We start from the raw sequence: 18,126 nt of genomic DNA on the forward strand, positions 1-18,126 counted from the left end.
GAAACTCCGTCTCAAAAAAAAAAAAAAGAAAAGAAAAGAAAAGAAAAGAAAAGAAAAGAAAAAAAACCACTCGAGTCTAACTTTTCTGGTGGGTAGGGGCAGGGGGTGTGTTGCAAGCCTTTTTTGTCTTCTCCACTTACTTTTCTAGTTCTCACTTTCCTTAAGTGCCGACTTTTTTTAATTCGTAGTCTGCTCGCAACTGTAGGTATTCTTCCATCCTGTGCCTCCTTTCCCCAGCCGTCTTCCTTTCTTATTGTGGATTGGAGCTTCTCGAGAAAGAATTTGGCCTCAGTGTCCCTCTGCTACACTCAGGGCCTGCCACCATCACCGGCACTAGGTAGATGTCTGTTGAATGTGAATAACTTCTACCCAACACCCCGGAGCCTGACCCAGGGTCTGGCATATAGATGCCCAGTGTTTGTAAAATGACTCACACGCAATGGCCTCTGTAAATTCCCATTTTCCTTGAACTCTGGACCCTCTGACCACCTGGAAGCAATGTCCCTGTCCTTTTTCCTTGTGCCCCAGGCTTCTCCAAGCCCCTTGCCTTGCTGTGCTGGCCCTGCATCCCTTCCTGCCCCGTTCCCCGCACTATGTCTCCTCAGTCCTCCTCCCTTTTCTGTAGGCTGCCTTTCCTTGGAGAGGTCCCGTGCATGACGTCTGTCTTGATGTAACTGTTTCACCATGGCTTTTCTCATCTGCACAGTCTTTCCATCCGGCTCCTGTTTGCACCGGCTCTGTCCTCTCCCTTGGATGTCCAGCCTCACATTGACACCTCAATGTCAGCCGAAGCCAGCTCCCTCCTGATCTCCATTTCTGTCAGCGATACCATCATTTCCCAGTCACTCGGCTCAGAAAGGTCAGCCTCTCCTTGTACTTTGCTCCCCAGATCCAGTTCCCTAATTGGTTGCCTCTTTCTATCTAGATTGTTGCAGTGGATTCCATCCAGTCCCGTCTCCAGGCCACCCTTCCCACTGTTAGTGGAGTTCTCTTCCTAAAATACTCCATTCACTAACTCTTCTCTTGCTCAGGTCATTCTGAAACACCCCCCCCCACACACACACACCCATTCATCTACTAAATCAGATCCAGACTCCTTTGCCTAATGGTTAAGACCGTTCATCATTTAACCCCATCTGCCTTTTTAGGTTTCTGCTACTTCGTGCTCCAGGGTCACTCTTCTCACTGTCCTCTAAGTATCACAGCAAATCTACAGCCTGGATCCCTCAACAGTTTGCCCATGATCCCCATCTCTTCCCTGTAACGTGGTCCCCACTCCATGCATGCCTGAACATGCATGACCCTGCTGCCCCATGGCTCATGTCCTTATCTCCTGCATACATCGTCTCCACCACGCCCCCTGCCCTGCCCGCCTCACTCCCCAACACCACCAAAGACACAGTGTAATCTTGGTCTTTCACCTTGAAAACCTATGCTGACCATTCTCTCGTGGCTGAGTTAAGGTCATCCATATCATACACTGGGCATCATCATCTATCATTTGGTAGTGTTAGTGATCTTTTTAGAGACTCAGCCAGACTTTGCAAGTTACTTGAAAACAGGTTACTATGCTCACCTGTCCCACATTTTTGAGACGATACAAAATTCAGATGTTCTGCTCTACTGCTTCATACAACAAATCAAAATGCCCTGGAATTCTAAGATTTGGCATTAAACACATTTAGACGGCCTCTTCACTGGCTTCTCACCAGATGCTGGATCAGGCCAGATGAGGTAATGGTCTCATTCCTGACCTCAGGTGATCCACTGGCCTTAGCCTGCCAAACTGCTGGGATTACAGGCATGAGCCACTGTGCCTGGCCATCCTCTTTTTCTATACACAAGCCTAGGGAGAGGAAGCTTAATTTATCTCATCATTCAAAGTTTCTAAGTCAATATACAGTGCAGCTGGGCTCGCACCTGTAATCCCAGGACTTTGGGAGGCTAAGGCAGCTTGATCACTTGAGGACAGGAATTCAAGACCAGCCTGATCAATGTAGTGAAACCCCATCTCTACTAAAAATACAAAAATTAGCTGGGCGTGGTGGCACGTGCCTGTAGTCCCAGGTACTCCAGAGGCTGAGGCAGGTGAATTGCTTGAACCTGGGAGGCAGAGGTTGCAGTGAGCTGAGATCACGCCATTGCACTCCAGCCTGGGCGACAGAGCAAGACTCCATCTCAAAAAGTAAAAAAAAATGTTTTTAAAAATTTAAATATATATATACAGTGTAATTGTACCCTGCTCTGGATTTAGGTTTTCAATCAGTTTCTGGACAAATACAATAAAGTAGTCCCAATTGTTTTTGAAATTTCCTGAAACTGTTCTTAAATTGCTAGGACCAGAATCCTTAGACGCTCTAAAAGTCAAGATGTCACCCCTGCTTTTTTTCTTTGCATGGTGCCTGTTGCCTCCCATTCCTTGGTATAACCAAGGTGCTGTTAGAGCGGCACAATAGGAGAGTGGGTCACACTCTCCCTCCCCACCAGTCCTTCCTGCTTCTCTTCCTCCCTTCCTGCCCTTCCTCCTTCTCCTCTTCCTCCTCGTTCTTCTCTTCCTCCCTCCACTCCCACCCCAAGGGTCTTGGATTGAATTTTGAACTTTAAATGTTGATGTGTGCTGACCAGTGACTTCACCCACTGAAGAGGGGGATGGGGTGGTGGGAGTGAGGGTGGACTTCATTTATGCCTTATTGGGCATGAACTTCTGTGCCATGTGACCTCAGACCTATTGGTTCCTCTGGTCCTGGCTGCTCATCTCACCCACTTGCATAGGCCACCTGTGTGACCCACTCAGGAGTGACTCACCGGCTCTCTTCAGGCCGTATTCCCAATCCTCAGGCCTCTGTGCTGGCCCTGTCTGTGGGGGTAGCACGCAGCCCTGCTCTCCATTTCCAGCTCAGAAGCAACTAGATGGTTGCAAATGATTTTTGTTGTTGTTGTTGAGATGGAGTTTTCACTTTATCACCAGGCTGGAGTGCAGTGGTGCCATCTCAGCTCACTGCAACCTCTGAGTCCCTGGTTCAAGCGATTCTCCTGCCTCAGCCCCACCACGCTACGTAGCTAGGATAACAGGCATGTGCCACCACGTCCAGCTAATTTTTGTATTTTCAGTAGAGATGAGGTTTCACGATGTTGGCCAGGATGGTCTCGATCTCCTGATCCCTTATGATTCGCCTGCCTCGGCCTCCCAAAGTGCTGGGATTACAGGCGTGAGCCATCGCGCCTGGCGGTTGCAAGTGATTTCTATCTTTCCCAGCGCTGTGGGGCCTGTGGGGAGTTGGCTTGGTTGCCTCAATTTTCCTTTTTTTTTTTTTTTTTTTTTGAGGCTTTCGCTGTTGTTACCCAGGCTGGAATGCAATGGCGTGATCTCGGCTCACCGCAACCTCCTGGGTTCAAGCAATTCTCCTGCCTCAGCCTCCCGAGAAGCTGGGACTACAGGCATGCGCCACCATGCCCAGCTAATTTTTGTATTTTTAGTAAAGACGAGGTTTCACCACGTTGACCAGGATGGTCTCGATTTCTTGACCTCGTGATCCACCCGTCTCAGTCCCCCAAAGTGCTGGGATTACAGGTGTGAGCCACCGCGCCCAGCCGGTTGCCTTAATTTTCTGAGCATAAGTAGAACCTGAGGTTGAGTGAGGTAGGCAGAGGCTGGGCTGATATTCTTGGAGAATAAGCAGGTCATTTCTACACTATGCAGCGTGTATTTTTCGTTGGTCTGTGTGTGTGTGTCAGTGTAGTTAGGGAGGTATTAGTATACATATTCGAGTGAACATACATGCTTAGATTGCACGTGGGCTCTGATGTTTGTGGGTAGAAGGGGATATGGGTATGTGTTAGCTATGTTAATATGCACATATAATGGTATCTGTTGAAGAAGGTCGTCTTGAGAAATGTGGGCATCAGGGCAGAGGGTACGTTTTGGTGGAGTATGTCTGAGTGTAGCTGGTGTTAATGCTAATTTGATCATTCCTCTTTACAGACCTCCTTGGTGACAGCTTTACTGTGCTGCCGGAGCTGATAAGAAACATCACCCAGGGAAGACCAGCTTCCTCTTCCTCATTGCCTAATCAGGGTGGAGATACTGCTAAATATATCATAACTCTTTGCAGGCATTTCTGGGTATTGATTAGGACATGTTTGTGGGTTCCCTATCATTTTCTCCCAAAGTTGAACCTTTCAAGGTCAGTTCCAGGCCAGCCAGTCTGGGAGTTATTCTTTAGAATAGAACACAGTTTAAGAAGGGAAGAAAATGACATTGTTTCTAAAACGTGCTAATGAGAACTACAGGAAGGTGGGGATGCTAGCTATTTTTAATATTTCTGGTTTGAACCCCTTCCTCCACCCCAGAATGAACTGAGAGTAGGGACAGAAATAGATAATGCAAAGATGATCAGGGTTGAGGGTAAGCAGAAAACTACCCATGTAGACTAAAGGAAGGCTTACTAACACATAAATAAGCAAACGGCTTTCTAATCTGCAGGTAACCACAAGTTTTACAGTCCTGAGGACACTTTTTGTGAAGGGACTTTTTGAGGCCCTTTTGAAGGCTGAGGGAGAGGCTGGAAGCTAAAGAGTAACCCGTTCCACCACTTGCTCTAAAGATAGAAGCAGCAAAAAAAGACTGAATTGTTCAAAAAGCATTTAAATTAGACAACAGAAGAATTTCCTGATACAAAGTGAATGTCTGAGATGTGTTAAACAAGATGCCTGCTCCAGCCAGGACTCAGACACTCCTGGGCAGAGGACGTCTTCACAGTTTGGGATGAAAGTGGACATACAGAGTGGTGGAGTGAAGGCTGAGGCCCCTCCCCAAGGCAGAATCTAACCTCAGAGGTATCAGGACCTCAGAGTCTACCCACATATTTCTAGCTGATGGGCGGAAATAGCCACAGCAGGTGCGGGCTCCACTTGCTGCCACCAACATGGGAGCTCACCAAACACCCAGTGGCCAAAAGAACCAGGCTCTCTCTAAGCCTGGTTGGAAGCCTGGAAGCTTGGGAGGGCCGTGTTTCTTTACAGTGCAGCGCCTGGATTTCCTCTCAGTTTACTCAACCCTCTGTCTTGAAGCCCATCTGTACAAGGCAAAAGCCACAAATTGGAACCCCCCAAGGCAGAGCTGACCATAGATATAAATGGTTCTGTCTGTTTAGTGTGTAAGCACTTAAAAAATCAGTCGCGGGCCGGGTGCAGTGGCTCATGCCTGTAATCCCAGCACGTTGGGAGGCCAAGGCTGGGAGTTCAAGACCAGCCCGCCCAAGATGGTGAATCCCTGTCTCTACTAAAAATACAAAAATCAGCTGGGTGTGGTGGCAGGTGCCTGTAATCCCAGCTACTCGGGAGGCTGAGGCAGGAGAATTGCATCAATCCAGGAGGCAGAAGTTGCAATGAGCTGTGGTTGCGCCACTGCAATCCTGGGCAACAGAGTGAGACTTCGTTTCAAAAAAAGAAAAAAAAAAAGAAAAGAAAATTAGTTGTAAACATTTAATAATTAGGAAGTGTCACCGGGCACGGTGGCTCAAGCCTGTAATCCCAGCACTTTGGGAGGCTGAGGTGGGTGGATCACGAGGTCAAGAGATCGCGACCATCCTGGTCAATATGGTGAAACCCCGTCTGTACTAAAAATACAAAAATTAGCTGGGCGTGGTGGCGTGCGCCTGTAGTCCCAGATACTTGGGAGGCTGAGGCAGGAGAATTACTTGAACCCGGGAGGCAGAGGTTGCAGTGGGCTGAGATTGTGCCACTGCACTCCAGCCTGGCACCTGGCACTCTGTCTCAATAATAATAATAATAATAATAATTAGGAAGTGTCAAAATAAAAATATCTAGAATTTCTCCGTCTGTTAACACTGATCCCACACTTCTCTTTGGCAATGACTGAACCATAAGACAGGGAGTCCATCCTCTAGTTCACCACAGTCTCCCCCACGATCTGTTGCATCCCTGCTGAGACAGAGTGGTACTTGCCACTAAAGATGAATGCTGTTTTTAAATAGTTATACTTAATCCTCATATGCATTACCTGCCTTGATTCTGGAGTATTTGAATTTGCATCTCCTGATAAAGAATAAATCTCAAAATCATCATCTCTAACTCCACCTTTATTACAGAGCTTCCAATTTATTTATTTCCCAATTGAGAGCTGGACACCTTTGAAACATTGTTCTGGTATTTCAGCCTCAATATGTAACAGGTCAAAGATACTTCTCTTCCTTCTTCCTAGCTTCTTAGTTCTTTCTTTCTCTATATAGCATTACCCTTCTTTTTCTGCTTTAAAAACCTTCAATGGCTTCCCATTGCCTATAGTACTAATTAAAAATCTCTCCTCTGACATTCAAATGCCTGCATACCAAGGGACCTTAAGACACCAATTTAAATTACCCGGGAAGTTCGATAAAAATTAATCATGCAGCCTCTCCCTGAGATTCTGGGCCCCACCTCAAACTACTGAATCAGTATATTAGAGGTAATTTATAGGCAGCACCTAGCATAGTACCTAAATATCATAGAGGCTCAGCAAACCGTATCTCATAATTGCCAACTGTCAGAAGCAGGGTGTTCAGAAATCACCTACACAAAAATTTTAGTTTTTCAGATGAAGAAGAGGAAGCCATGAGATAAAAAAGAGATGTCCAAAGTCATGCAGCGACTTAGTAGCAGGGCTCAGACTAGAACCTCCACCTCCCGCCCCGTCTAGGGCTCTTTCCATTAGGCCAGACTCCCATCCTGTGACATTGGCTTTATTCACCTATTTACTTACTCAAGGAATATTTATTGGGTTCCCCTGTAATCCCAGCACTTTGGGCGGCCAAGGCAGGAAATAACCACTTTTTTTTTTTTTTTTTTTTTTTTTGAGACGGAGTTTTGCTCTTGTTACCCAGGCTGGAGTGCAATGGCGCGATCTCGGCTCACCGCAACCTCCGCCTCCTGGGTTCAGGCAATTCTCCTGCCTCAGCCTCCTGAGTAGCTGGGATTACAGGCACGCGCCACCACGCCCAGCTAATTTTCTGTATTTTTAGTAGAGACGGGGTTTCACCATGTTGACCAGGATGGTCTCGATCTCTCGACCTCGTGATCCACCCGCCTCGGCCTCCCAAAGTGCTGGGATTACAGGCTTGAGCCACCGCGCCCGGCTGCCAGGAGATAACCACTTAAGCCCAGCAGTTCGAGACCAGACGGGGCGACATAGGGAGATCCCATCTCTACACATAATAAAATAAATTTAAAAATTAGTGGAACATGGGGTAGCACACACCTGTAGCCCTTACTACTCAGAAAGCATCTGTCTTGCCTCCCCAGACAAGCAAGCTGACTTAGTGAGCGTTAGCTGTGCACCAAGTATTGCTCTAGACATTCCACACATAAGTATCTCAGTTAATTCTCATAGCATTTTGAGGTAGGGACTGTTGTTACACAGATCATGTGCATTATCTGGGCTGTGCTGTTTGCGGGGGTAAAGGGTATGAAGTGGTTGGCATAGACACCAAGCATGCATGTTGAAGGTAAAGGGAGAAGTCAGGAAGAGGGACTTCATTGGCATGGAAACCTCAGCAAGTGACACAGGAGGTAGCATGTGCTTTTCAGAGCAGAGAAGCCAGGTGCCTTCAATCCTAACACCACTGATATCAAGCTCCACAGGGTCTCAGAAATCTCCTTCAGGATTCCCCAGACTCTGGAAGTTCAAACTTCAGAAACCCACCCTAGGAGTCAAAGGTCCCTGCTCTGTGAACGTTTGTCTGATATGCTGCCTATTACTGGTCCATTAAGCCAGGCTTCTTCCCATTTGAACTAGGAGTGAAATAATGATAATATCACCCTTACTGCCCCCACCCTCAACCTGCAGAAGCCTTCCTAGAAAAGCATCGGCTGTTTTTCACTGTAATTCCCATCAGGCAGAAAGTTCCAGAACACAGGGCAGGGAAATATTCACCAGATCCAGTGAGGCCTCCCTGGACCCTCCTTGCCCCTCTCCCACTCCCAGTTGTCCAACCCTATGTCTAGGAACCTCTCTGGGTCCTCTGGCCCTGGTAGTGGGTCCTCTGCTCTGCTCCCAATCCTCCCCTTCTCTCTAAGAACACTCCCCAGGCCCCCAGCTGTGAGTGACTCATCAGGTACAGCAGCATAGGGTGTTCCTGGATGGAGACGAGGTAGGGGGATGAGGAACGGTGACAGGATATAAGAAATTCAGAGAGCAGGAGAAATCGGAGAAGGCAGCAAGCTCATTGCCCTTCCTCCCCAACTTGGAGGCTAGATCTTTAGACAATGTCTGTAAATAACATCAGAGTGGCCTCTGGTACGGTACTTGAACCGTGACGTTCACTCCCCAAATAGAACTTGACTATCTGATCCAGGCATTCCCTGGGCCCAGGGGAGTGGCCAGAACCTATCCCTCCCACTTACGTTACTCTAGAGCCAGGACCCGGGGCATGGGGACCCCCCTCCCCTACCCAGCTCACACATCTATGAATCTGTGAGGTTGTACTGAAGGTATAGTGTTGTGTGACCTTTGCAACACGACCACCATGTCCCTGCAGCACCCGGGTCCCTGTTTTCAACAGTTTATAAGAGAGACAAGTAGTGCTGTTTTTGCCCTGAAAACAGGCAGAGATTCTCATGCCCAGGGAACACCAGAGGGGGTGCAAAGGTCATCTAGGTTCAAGTTCCACAAAAATTCAACCACTCACTCCGCTGTGTTTTGGGTCTCCCAGGAGGGCCTTGAAAGTGCGTACAGTGGGCAGCCGCCGCGGGAGGTGGCTGAGAATAGGGAGGGTGGAGAATGCAGCCAGGGCCATGCAAATTCTGTCCTGTTAGAGTGTGTCTCCCCGCCACCCTCCCTCCGTTTCTCCCACCCTCTAGCACTTTCTGCTCCCATAATCCCTCCTCCGTCCGCAGAGCAGTGGGGTAACTGATGGGTCTGCCATCTGCGGCCTCCTCTCATGCTCCAAGCACCCTGCGCAGGAGTAATCTAAACGACTTGGGTAACCGAGATAAGATCCTTGCTGCTATTAAACATTGACAGGCCTCCTCGTGGTGAGAGTGCTCAGTTGCAGAGAAACTCCTGGACTAGCCCATGGGGAGGCAGGGAGACCACAGCAGCTGGGCCATTAAAAATGAATGGAAACCAACCCTTCTAGGGGCTGTGCCTCTTAAAGTGGCAGTTCTCCTGTTGGCTGTGGGAGAGGCCAGGAGGATTCAGAAAAGGCCAGTAGGCCCAGGCCCTACCCAGTATGCAAAGTCTCAGCTATTTGTGCCCTTCACACTCTGTTAGCTGGGTGGAAAAAAGCATGGGTTCTGGAATTGGGCAGACTGGAATTTGAGTCTCAGCTTGACCCTGTAGCATGGCTTTAGGTACCCTGAACCTTAGTTTGTTCATCTGTAAAATGGGCTTAATACTTACTCAAAAGGTTATGAGAATGACGTGAAATAATGTAAGTTGTCTAGTGCGGTGTTTGGTCTATTGGAAATAATTAAGGCTGGGCATGGTCGCTCATGCAACCATCCTGAGCAACATGGTGTTACAAAAGTTAGCTAAGTGTAGTGGTGTGTGCCTATAGTTCCAGCTACTCAGAGGCCGAGATGAGAGGATTACTTGAGCCTGGGAGACGGAGGTTGCAGTAAGCTGAGATCACACCACTGCACGGCAGGCTGGGCAACAGTGCCAGACCTTGTCTCAAAAATAAATAAATAAATAAATAAATAAATAAATAAATAAATAATAACTTACAAGTCAGTCCCCCCAGCCAGGTGCAATGGCTTACACCTATCCAGCTACTCAGGAGGCTGAGGTGAGAGGATCCCTTGAGGCCAGGAGTTCAAGGCTACAGTGCAATTATTGCATCTGTGAATGGTCATTTTACTTCAGCTTGGGCAACATAGTGAAACCAAATCTTAAAACAAACAGAAAATGTTAGTCCCCTTCTCCCTTGCATCTACTTCTCCTGGAAAGGGATGAGTTTCTTCCCAGACTCAAGTCTCCTCAGGAAGACCGTTTATGGCCTGGTGGGATCTTTTCTCTGTTCTTCTCCCTCCCACAGCTTCCAGAGACCCTAATCGCCTTGTCCGCTCCCTTGCCTGCCTTCCTCTGCTAGACTGGAAGCACCTGGAAACAGATATCTTGGCACCATTAATTTTCCAGGATTGGGTCAATGTCCCTTGTATACCAGCTGCTTGGAGAATGTTGAATTGAACTGAACTGACAAAAGCCTTTACAAGATGTATATGAGACCAACAAGTGGACAGCAAATGACAGAAGATGGAAGGAATTAGGGTCATTTGGCTCCGAGAAGATCATCCAGGCTGTCCAAGCTCACGGCTATCTTAGCTACGGTTAGTCTGACATCCTCATTTTACAATGAAGGGGACTGAGGTCCAGAGAGTTGGTGGCTGGGGCAGAGAGCTCACCGGGCTCCTGACTTCTGGCATCATGCTGGAGAGCTGGGGCTGGGACTGACAGGCTCTGTTCCTCTCTGCTGTAAGCAGGACAGGATGACCCTCCCAGGCCAGGTGTCTGGAGAGGTTCTGTGTCTTACTCCCAGTCCCCCAGCGGCAGTGCAGGGTGTGCCTAAACCCAGAAAGCTCTTGTGACTTTGAGGCCAGCTCCACTGTCCTAGGGGCACCTGGAATTTCTGGTTAGCAGGCTGGATGTGCACTTGACTCTGCAGATTTTGGCTCTAGCAATAGAGCCACATACTTCCTTGACTCTGAGAGGTCAAGCATTAAGAGGGAGTGCTTTTGAAGAGGGAAGAGGATGAGCCACGTCTGACAGGGCCAGCCCTTTCCCTGCAGTGCCTGCTCCAAATAACCCACTGATTCAACCTGTCATTAAGTCATCCTGCTATTTATGGACTCTGAACTGGTCTTCCTTGGAACCACCTTGCAGCTTCCTCAGTGGAACGGCCCGGGGCAAAGTTGGAAGGGATCCTTCTCAGTACGGCAGGAGGTGGGAGACCCTTCCCCGGGTCCCAGTTGGCTTCTCTGATAAGATCTTTATAGACTATTCTGTTGGCTCATCATGAAGATTAAATAACACAATAAATGGGAAAGTTCTGGGTTACAATATAGTTATAATAACCATATGGCAGGATAGGGACTGAGTAAGTCAAGTCAGGGACATCGTGGCCAGGTGAGTTTCTTAGTCTGAAAAGCTCTCAGACCTTCTGCTTCCTAATACTCCCAAATGGCTCTCATCACCCTGTTGCTGTTGATGAATGGCTCCTGTGGTTTTCGTAGTCCACAGGAAGGAACTGAGCATTCTCCTCTCACTGAACCTGAAGTTCAGAGGCCAGGAGAAACATAATATATTATATATAACATCATATATGTAATATATTGATCACACCTATCACCCCAGCACTTTGGGAGGCTGAGATGAGTAGGTGGCTTGAGCCCAGGAGTTTGAGACCAGCCCACGCAACATGGTGAGACCACTTCTCTTAAAAAGAAAAGAAAAGAAAAAGAAACAAACAAAGGTGTCAGAATCAGAGAGAGAATTTCTTTTCATAGCAGTAGAGAAATTAAACTAGGAAGACTCTTAAGTAAAGTCTTTTCTTACAATAACAATTTTGAGCCCTGAATGTTTGGCCCCCAGTAACTCATTATTCAAAAACAATCCTGTGTGATAGATATCATGTAGTTTCCTCTTTATGGATGAGGAAACTAAAGCATAGTGAATATTAGATAACTTGTTGAAGATAAGATTTGAACTCAAGTGGTCTAGTACAGCAGCCAGAACCTCCGACCACCCATCACACAATTCTGCCTCTATTAGAAGAAGACCACTCTGGGGAGCTTCCTGGGAGAGGAGGAACTCTTGTTACAATAATCAATAATGAATCCAATTTCCAAGGAGATTTCTCTGGACCTTTGGAAGGAGATTCAAAAGCCCTTCTCCATCCCACTTCCAGGTCTGCTTGCTAAGCCAGGGATAAAGCTACCCTGATCTTCTGGAACCCTCTGCTCTCTGGGGCAGGAGGGCATTTGTTTGGCCAGGATTTCCCAGCTTGGAGGCTCACTGGCCCAGCAATATGGGTAGCCCACTGGAGGCGGGCTGTGCCAGTCGGCTTTCAAATGAGAAGCTGCTGGGCGTGTTTGCCCTCCACCACACCTCTGCAAGGTGAGCCTGGGACTGGGAGGGATGTGGGAACTTTATGACTGTCCCTCTCCTTCTCCGCAAATCATTGTCTAAAAGGCTTCCCAGGGCTTGACACTGCTTGGTTCTCTGAGCTCCTGTAGGCAGCTGCCTTTTAGTTCATTATTGTATCCCAGTGAATCCAAAATTAGCTTGATTCACAAGAGAAAATGAACACAAAACCCCTCGGTAGCCAGAGACTGATTGTCTACAAAGTCTTACGTGGTAGAAATAAGGCTTTGCCCCACGGAGCCATCTGGCTGTGTGCCCTCTCCCACACACACTTCCATTGATCACACTTATTGCTGTCCTGTGCTGTGAGGGAACAGACAGGAACTGGCCATGGATCCACTGCAGAGGAACCAGCTTACACTCTGGTGCTACCAGGAAGCAGGCGGAACAGGTAAGACAAACAAACCATGGAAAAAACGGGAGGAAACTTTCCACGCCTCTCAAGCAACAGGCGCGTTTCCCTGTGCTGCAGGCTGAGTAAGTACGCCCGAGGAGACAGGATGGGGTGGACTCAGAGGCCCAGGGAGGCAAGACTTGGTTTGGGGTTTTCAGGAAGGCAGGGCCACTTGTAGAGATGGCAGCTGGTGGTGACCTGGGGTCTGTGGAGGTGGCAGGCAGAAGCAGCAACTCGTGTGTCCGTGGTGGCACCGTTTACGATGCGCCTTCACAACCACATCTCCTCTGACCCTGACAGTCACTCTGTATGAAGTTTGCCACTGTCGTCTTTCAGAGGAGAACAATGACGCTTAGAGGGGTTTCTGAGTAGCTGTGAACTCAGAACTTCACACTCCCGATCTTTTCCTTGGCCTGCAGTTTGCCTGGCAACATTGTAGGAAGCAGCTCCACGGCGCTGCACCAGCCCTCACGGGGCAGGAAATCTTGATTTCTACAGAGGCTGTTTCCTCCCAGCCTTGCGCAAGGCCCACTGCAGAGACAAAGTGATGTGGCAAAAAGCGTGAGTGCAGGAGCCACACTGGTAAGACCCAGTGGCCAGGACCTGGCACGGTGGCGCACGCCTGTAATCCCAGCACTTTGGGAGGCCGAGGAGGGCAGATCACGAGGTCAAGAGATTGAGACCGTCCTGACCAACATGGTGAAACCCTGTCTCTACTAAAAATACAAAGAGTAGCTGGGCGTGGTGGCGCGTACCTGTAGTCCTAGCTACTCGGGAAGCTGAGGCAGGAGAATCCCTTGAACCTGGGAGGTGGAGGTTGCAGTGAGCCGAGAACATGCTTGGATGACAGAGCAAGACTCCGTCTCAAAAAAAAAAAAAAAAAAAAAAATGACTCAATGACAGGGCTGCTGCAGTCACCCCACTGAGGGTGAACGGGTGTGGCTCAGTGGCAGGCAAAGTCTGGTCCCCACAGGGAGGAGGAGAGAGGCTGTGGGCAGCCCAGGGGCTGCCCCTCTGTGCCCAGGGGAGTGGGTGGAGGCCTGAAGGGACTGTGCTGAGGTCTCTGGCCATCAGAGGTAAGGGGGAGGTAAAGCAAGAGTCTCTTATTTTTAAACCAATCAATGAGAGGACAGCTGTTGTTTGTTTCCATGAGCTCAGCAGAAGAGGAAATGGTTTGCCTGTGGGGTGAGGGAGGAAGAGAGGGCAGGGTTTAGGTTAGCGCTCTGCCTGTGAGGAAGTGGAATTTGAAACCCAGGGACTTCCCTTTTAGGCAGAATGTTTGCTTTCCCACCAGGAAGAGTGGCTGGGTTCTCTGCTGAGGCTCTCAGAGGTTCTCCCAGCCTTGGGAACTCTGAGTAAACCCAGTCAGCACAATGCCACCCTGCGGGGACGGGCATTACCTGTGTCTGTGTGTGGCGACAGCGGCCGTCCTGTGGTCTGCACAGTGCATGGATGACCCCTCCTTTCCTCCTGTCCTCCTGCCTTCCTCAACCCCTCTATCTCGGAGGACAGAGCCTGCTTCCCCAAATTCTATTGGGGCCACTTTTTCAGGCCTCCATCCCTGAGATTTGCTGGTAGAAGAAAAAGAATCAGTGTGGGCTGAGCTCCTACGATGTGCCCTTCCTGGGTCTGGCAGGGGAATCACAGGACGAATGAATAAGGCATATTCCCTGCCCTGAGGAGGTGTCCATAGGGAAGTCAAAATTAAGCCACCTCCAGAATTCTGAAGTCAAAGGAACACTGTCAACAGAGCTGTGAACAAAATGCTTAAAGCCATGATAATCTACAGAGAGACTTAAAGGGGCGGCGTGGGGTAGGAGCTGGTGCTGAGGATGAGAAGGGAGAATTCGCCTGGTGGAGAACTGATAGGTGGGGGCTGTTTTCAAAGTATTTTCACAAATATTTATTCTCTCGACTCTCACAATAAATAAGCCAGCCAGAAAGTCCTCTCTCCATTTCAGCGATAAGGAAACTGAGGCTCAGAAGGGCTGAGGGTTCCAGCGTAGGGCAGAGCTGGGGTGGAAGCCTCAGTCCTGTGCTTCTATGTCCATTGCTTTTTCTTCCAGGCCAGGCTGGGGTCACGATGGTGGAGGAGGTGCTGGAGTTGATGAGGTACCAGAGTGACCTCAAAGAAAGGTGAGAGGCAGGAGACTTCCAAAGGCAAACGTTGAACACCTGGTGACTCCGGCTAACTCTCCATGTGGTGTCCAAGAGGACTTTTATGACACTACAATCACTGCTAATAGTCATAAAAGTTACTATTTAATGTGTTTATGTTCCGGGTGCGCAAATATTGTGGAAGGAGTGAACATATGTGCAGAATGCTTGATAAATGTGATCTCTTTTCATCCTCTAGAGAACAATATAAGCCAGGCACGGTGGCTCCTGCCAATAATTCCAGCACTCTGGGAGGCTGGGGTAGATGGTTTGATTGAGCTCAGGAGTTTGAGACCAACCTGGGCAACGTGGCAAAACCCTGTCTCAACAAAAAATACCAAAAACAAATCAGCCAGGCATGGTGGTGCATTGCCTGCGGTCCCAGCTACTCCAGAGGTTAAGGTGGGAGAATCGCTTGAGCCCAGGAGGTCAAGATTGCAGTGAGCTATGGTCATGCCACTGCACTCCAGCCTGGGTGTGGTGACAGAGTGAGACCCTGCCTCAAACAATAACGAATCAGTATGATTAAAACTTTTACTTCCATTTCCAAACAAGGAAATTGAGGCTCTGAGAAGTCAGGAACTTGCCAGAAGACCTACCAGCAAGGGGCAGAGCTAAAGTGCCATTTGACCCCAAAGCCCAGAGCCATAACCACCATGCAGCACCGTCCAGGCAGAAACACAAACACCTGCCCATTGTTTTCATTCTTCAACACCTTTGGTTATCTTCCAGTCCCAGGCCACTGGCTCTGAGGAAGGAAGGCCCTTCCAGCAGCCTTTAAAATTCCCAGGCATAAAACCATGTTCACCAGCCACCCCAAGGGTAAGCTTCAGGGACAGGGACTGTGCTCACAGCCAAGGCAAACTTGCCACATCCTCGGCCAATGCCCTACCAAGAGGACCACTGTCTCTTTTCACGCCCCAGACTCCCACTCTATCACAGTACCCAGAGTTTGGGGATGGGGTGAGTTTTCCACCCAGACAACTCTCCACCAGGGATAGACTGGACCAGGGGAAGGAGAGAGAGGAAGTAGGTCTCAGAGCAGTGAATGTGGGTGGCTGAGCACTGTGGGTGTGAAGGGATGGTTGGGAGGCCCTGGGGACTTTCCCGGAGGCTGAGCTAGCCAAGTTATTTCCCAGCCCACCACAGGCAGGCACGCGCACACACAATTTAAGGCCAGACGTGGCAGGCCTCTGAGAACAGCACTCCAACAGGCTTTATCTGAGCACACAGCTGGACTCAGAAATCAAAGAGCCTCCCCAACCTACCCCTAGACAATGAAGGCTCCGTGATGAGCCCTGAGTTCTCATTGCAGCTTCTCTTCCTTTTCTGCTTCTTTCTTGGCCTCTGCCTGGCAGGAGGCCTCTAGAAACCCTCCTTTTTCCAGCTGCCTCTCCGTCAGCCCCTAGGCCATACCTTTTTATTGCCTGGTCTGAGGAAAGAGTGGGGAGGCCACTTGGCTAATGAGAAACCAGTCCCCTTACAGCAGCGCCTCTCCTGAGACTTTCCGGGGTCTCTGGAAGCACAGATACCAGTTGTTCTTTTTGTTTGCTTGTTTCAGGACAGAAGAGATTGAGTTTCAAGAGGAGACCTGATTGTCTTTAAACACCCCATGGCAAAATCCCTAGGCTCTGAAGTAAAAATACACACAGCGGCTGTCCATGTACTGTGCGTCCTTGACGCCACCAGGCAAAATGCGCAGGTGTTCAAACACACCTGGACGCCCAAAGGGCAGATCTTCCAAAACACAAATGCCTGTGCCCACCCCAGGACAGGGGTGCTCAGGCAGGTGTCACCAGCGCGGCCCCTGGCCCCCGGCTTCCCCTGCTCCGCGCCCCCATTCACACAGAAGCGCAAGGACAGCCCACGACCTTGGATAGCCGCGCTCTGTCCTTGGGGGCTCCCGCCGCAGGGGCAGGGGTTAACTCGGCAGGCGCCGCGGCTCCCGCCCGCCGCCCCACGCCTCCCTTCCGCGTCACTTGTTTTCCTGCCCGGCTTTTGCGCCTCCCGCCGGCCGCTGACGTGGACGGGGGCGTCACAGCCTCCACCTCAGCCGCCTGGAAGTGCTTCCCTTATATGGGCACAGACTCCGGAGTGGCCGGGAGGGCCACAGCTGCCAGCTATCCAGGGCCAGGCTCTCCTCTCCCAGACAATGCCCAGGCAGAGGCAGAGGTGACCCGCGTTTGGAAAAAGGACGCTGGCTTCCCCCTCTCCTCCTGAGAGCCAGAGCCCAGGCGGGCAGCCTTCCCGGACACTATCTGTCTGCCTCCTCCCTCTTTGGGTTTCTTCTGAAATGTGCAGAGCTAGATTGAAATGCAGATGACCAGGTGGCCTTTCATGGATGCACTCTGATCGTCCCTGAATGCTCTTGCATCCCAAAGTCCAGGACCCGAAGGCTGTGATGCTCGGCCAGTGTCGGGTGGTAGAAAGGACACCCTCACCTCTGCCGTGTGGCCTTAAGATTGTCTTATAATTCCTTCAAGCCCCAGCTTCATTCTCTGTAAAATATAGAGGGTACTGGCCTCCAGCCTTGTAAGGATAGATGAGTGTTCTGCTTGGTGTAAAACAGCTTTGCAAGCGGTGAGGTGCTATTCAGACTTACAGGTGGTCACTTCGTGCCAGGGAGGAGCAACTTGTTCAGGTGCCCCCTCCAGAACCTGCCTCTCCCGGGCCACACCTGTGTGCTCTGAGAATGCCCTTTGACCCTGTTGAAAAGCTTCATCTCTGTAAATAAAGTCATCCGGAGTTTGCCTCTTGTGTGCACTGTGGCAGGCTGTTTGTCTGCGCCCTCTGTTAGGAAGCAGGTGGTGAGCACGCCTGAGTTACCCTTCCAGCAGGGAGGGGAACCGCGGGTGAGCGAGCCGTCCTTGTGCAGACGCTTCCCTCAGTACTGGACACTGCACAGGACACGACTGCCTTCTGTGGCTGCTGCCAGTAAGAAATCTCGCCTTCCAAATCCAGCTCAGCTCGACATTCCCAGGCCCAACAAGCTATTTCCTGCTGCACCTTGACTCCAGCTCCTTGATTAATTGTGAATGGGGTTTGCGCAGCACACTTCTGCCCAGGTTTGCGAATCTGCTGGCGGCTTTGCATCTGTGTCCTGGGTGTGGAAGCTTCCTCGCTTCGGGAACTCAGGAGTGTCCCGAGGGCAGGAACCATTTCTTTCCAATCAGAATGAAAAGCCCACACTCTCCACTTCTGAGGGTGGGGACTAAATCTCCTTCCTTTGATCACTCTAGGACAAAGAGGACAAAAGGTATTCAGGGCTGGGCGCGGTGGCTCAAGCCTGTAATCCCAGCACTTTGGGAGGCCGAGACGGGTGGATCACGAGGTCAATAGATCGAGACCATCCTGGTCAACATGGTGAAACCCCGTCTCTACTAAAAATACAAAAAATTAGCTGGGCATGGTGGTGCGTGCCTGTAATCCCAGCTAC

The 18,126-nt window shown here is 49.8% G+C and overlaps 1 long non-coding RNA gene across 1 annotated transcript; it reads left to right on the forward strand.

Moving 5' to 3' along the window:
* The first annotated feature begins 12,194 nt into the window (after window positions 1-12,194).
* Window positions 12,195-17,926, forward strand: LOC101031931 (uncharacterized). Its single transcript, XR_012513510.1, has 3 exons — window positions 12,195-12,530; window positions 14,600-14,669; window positions 16,252-17,926. It is a non-coding gene; the product is annotated as an uncharacterized LOC101031931 (long non-coding RNA).
* The last annotated feature ends 200 nt before the right edge of the window (window positions 17,927-18,126 follow it).

This window comes from Saimiri boliviensis, chromosome 14, assembly GCF_048565385.1.
Source record: "Saimiri boliviensis isolate mSaiBol1 chromosome 14, mSaiBol1.pri, whole genome shotgun sequence".
Classification (NCBI taxonomy): Eukaryota; Metazoa; Chordata; class Mammalia; order Primates; family Cebidae; genus Saimiri; species Saimiri boliviensis.